The sequence below is a fragment of the Myxine glutinosa genome, chromosome 5 (genome assembly GCF_964187855.1).
Source record: "Myxine glutinosa chromosome 5, kmMyxGlut1.1, whole genome shotgun sequence".
In the NCBI taxonomy this organism is placed as follows: Eukaryota; Metazoa; Chordata; class Myxini; order Myxiniformes; family Myxinidae; genus Myxine; species Myxine glutinosa.
In genome coordinates, this window is record NC_136265.1 from 6,876,585 (window position 1) to 6,880,689 (window position 4,105).

The following is a 4,105-nucleotide window of genomic DNA, read 5'->3' on the forward strand; positions in this document are numbered from 1 at the left end:
GTGCAATGGTCGAATCTGGTGCAATGGTCTAATCTGGTGCAATGGTCTAATCTAGTGCAATGGTCTAATCTGGTGCAATGGTCTAATCTAGTTCAATGGTCTAATCTGGCGCAATGGTCTAATCTGGTGCAATGGTCTAATCTGGTGCAATGGTCTAATCTGGTTCAATGGTCTAATCTGGTGCAATGGTCTAATCTGGTGCAATGGTCTAATCTGGTGCAATGGTCTAATCTGGTGCAATGGTCTAATCTGGTGCAATGGTCAAATGTAGTGCAATGGTCTAATCTGGTGCAATGGTCTAATCTGGTGCATTGGTCTAATCTGGTGCATTGGTCTAATCTGGTGCAATGGTCTAATCTGGTGCAATGGTCTCATATGGTGCAATGGTCTAACATGGTGCCATGGTCTAATCTGGTGCAATGGTCTAATCTGGTGCAATGGTCGAATCTGGTGCAATGGTCTAATCTGGTGCAATGGTCGAATCTGGTGCAATGGTCTAATCTGGTGCAATGGTCGAATCTGGTGCAATGGTCGAATCTGGTGCAATGGTCGAATCTGGTGCAATGGTCTCATCTGGTGGAATGGTCTAATCTGGTGCATTGATCTAATCTGGTGCATTGGTCTAATCTGGTGCAATGGTCTAACATGGTGCCATGGTCTAATCTGGTGCAATGGTCAAATGTAGTGCAATGGTCTAATCTGGTGCAATGGTCTAATCTGGTGCAATGGTCTAATCTGGTGCATTGGTCTAATCTGGTGCATTGGTCTAATCTGGTGCAATGGTCTCATCTGGTGCAATGGTCTAATCTTGTGCAATGGTCTAATCTGGTGCAATGGTCTAATCTGGTGCAATGGTCTAATCTCGTGCAATGGTCTAATCTCGTGCAATGGTCTAATCTGGTGCATTGGTCTAATCTGGTGCAATGGTCTAATCTGGTGCAATGGTCTAATCTGGTGCAATGGTCTAATCTGGTGCAATGGTCTAATCTGGTGCATTGGTCTAATCTGGTGGAATGGTCTATCTGGTGCAATGGTCTAATCTGGTACATTGGTCTAATCTGGTGCATTGGTCTAATCTGGTGCAATGGTCTAATCTGGTGCAATGGTCTAATCTGGTGCAATGGTCTAATCTGGTACAATGGTCTGATCTGGTGCAATGGTCTAACCTGGTGCAATGGTCTAATCTGGTGCAATGGTCTAATCTGGTGCAATGGTCTAATCTGGTGCAATGGTCTAATATGGTGCAATGGTCTAATCTGGTGTAATAGTCAAATCTTGCCAAACATATACCATGGGATTATTTTATAACCCCTAATACTGCAAATAGGAGGTATTCTCCAAAGGGAGGCAATCCCCACAATGCACTGATGGATATAGTGACCCCCACCATACCCCCACTGTTTTATAGAAGGCACCAGCATATTTATTTATTTACTCAGATAGAGACCAGGTAGAACAGAGGTAAGGACATCCCAACAACTGATGTACACTGCATGTGTTAGTGGATGAGGGGGTGAGGGAGTATTCGGGGGATATACCACAAGGAATAGAAATGGTATACGCAACTTCCTGAGGTCACACTGTTTAAAATAATATGGCGATATAGTGGAGATATAAACCTGATGATACAACATTGTTATGTAGACTCCAACAATGTGAGCAAATACTCGTACATTGGCAATGTTCTCAATTGTGATGCCTTTTAACCGAATGGACAAACACTGTGGATGGCTGTTGTATGCAAAAATAAATAAATATGCACATTCCCTTCCAAATACAGCAATCACCCACCACTCAGGCTGGCAAGAGAAGGTCAACATGAAGATGAGCCTTGTTGGTGCACCCTCAGCATTCCACGAATCTGTCCAGGGATGAAAGCCTTCGTTAATGATGTCACATCACACGATGCGGCTGCTGTTTGCGACCTCTTGGACAGGCCTTGTTGACATTCGTTGTGTTGTAAAGAAGCTTTAACGGGTACCTGTGCTGTATGAGTTATGTTCCGACTCGCATTGTTGAACCGGGATTGGACAGGGTTTTTTTTTTTTTTGTATACAAGGTCGAGGCTCGTGAAAGAGCGAACATTAATCACACAGAAAGACAAACACACACAAAACAAATAACATCGGGAGCGGTAGACAAGATGGGGAGAGAGGGGGAAGGACACAAACACAACATTTGAGAGCAGGGACCGAGAGACATGGAGACATCGAGAACTGTGGGAGGGAGAGGGCTTTGGGGGGGAGGCATGGGAAGGGGGGGGGGGGGTGGGAGAGGTATAAAACATATGGACACTGCCAAGACTTCCAGGAAAGAAGTTGGAATTTCAAACAAGGTGGATCTGGGGTGAATTAGTGGGGGTAGAAAAGATCAAGGTTTTGGATGGGGGAAGATAAGAGATGGTGGTGAACAGCTGTTTTGAAGACCTGGAGGGAGGAGTGTGATTGAAGTGAGCGTGGGAGTTTGTTCCAGAGGCGGGAGAAAAGAGGAATGAAAGAGTGAAGGTGAGCAGAGAGCCGAGATTTCGGCAGTTTAACCATCAGAGGGTGGCTGGCAGATCTTGTGCGACCTGTAGGAATATTTGGGGGACAGAGCACAGAGAGAGCTGGGGGAGCAAGGCCGGAGAGGAGTCGGTAGAAGACAGAAAGACCACCTACCTGCCTGCGGTGAGTGAGTGAAAGGCCCTCAGAGATAGCTTCATCGCGGGAGATTCCAATGATTCTGAAAGCTTTGGATTCAACAGCGTGAAGCCGAGCCAGGTGTGAGGCAGGAGCACCAGCCCATAGGGGAGAACAGTATTCCATTGAGCTGCGGATGAAAGCCTTGTATGTGGTGAGGAGCTCAGGTGTGCCTAGGAAGGACTTCGCACGACGGAGGATGCCCAGTCGGCGACTGGCTTTGGAGGCCAGCTTGGAAATGTGGTTTTCCCAAGAAAGATCATGGCAGATAGTGAGACCCAAAAGCTTGAGCGACAGAACTTCTTGGAGAGGATTGTTGAGAAAGTAGATGGGAGGGTTGTCCAGTCGATCTTTTCGGAGAGACATAGTAAGAGTGTGAGATTTGTCAGGATTGAAAGACATGTTCCACATGTTTGACCAGTCTGTGATTTTGTCCAGGTCTTCAGAGAGTGAGGAGGCTGCAGACTGCCGATCTGAGGGAAGAGGAATGGAGCGGCAGAGAGTGGAGTCATCAGCAAAGAGATACAGAGGATTTTCCAGAGAGTCGGAGAGATCATTGATAAAGACCAGAAAAAGCACAGGGCCCAGCACACTGCCTTGGGGAATTCCAGCCTGAACGGGAAGGGGAGATGAGAGAAATCCATTCAGGGCCACACGTTGACTACGACCAGAGAGGAAGTCCGCAAGCCATGCATGGAAATTTCCATGGATACCATAGGAGGAGAGTTTGGTGAGCAGAGCTGGGTGCCAGACCGTATCGAAGGCACGTGATATGTCAAGGGAGACAGCTCTGATTTCCTGTTTGGCATTGAGGACCTCCATCCATTGTTGAGACAGCAGAAGCAGCATGTCCAGAGTAGAGTGACCTGGTCTGAAACCAAATTGATGATCAGAGATCAAGCCATTGGAGAAGAGGAAAGAATGAAATAAAAAACGGATATGCTAAAATCGATGCGGCAGTGGAAATGTTTAAAGAAACCTACATTATTATAACTAGTGGGGTCACCCGTGGGAATCCCACGGGCATGGAGGTGTATCGTTGCATCGGTGCAGCCGCTTTTGCAATATCCGGAACAATAACGTTAGGCGAGAGTCCAAACCTAAAAATGCTGGAGACCAAAGCTGAAATTGGAAAAACAATATAGCCTATTTTACTCCAGGGGGTCCCAGGATTACCCACCCAAAATATCGTTGCGATCGGTTCAGCCGTTTTTGCGGTACCTGGGAACGGACGGACGGACAGACAGATGGACGGACGGACATTTGGTGAATTATAGTAAGATAACATTGTAAAATAAACATCCCTGTGATTCCAAACTTTTGAAACACCCTGTATTTTAGCATTATTCCCCTCTGCACAGTAAATCAAATAATATCTCACAGAAAATTAACATTAAAAAAAAGAAAAAACACGATGACGTCACAAC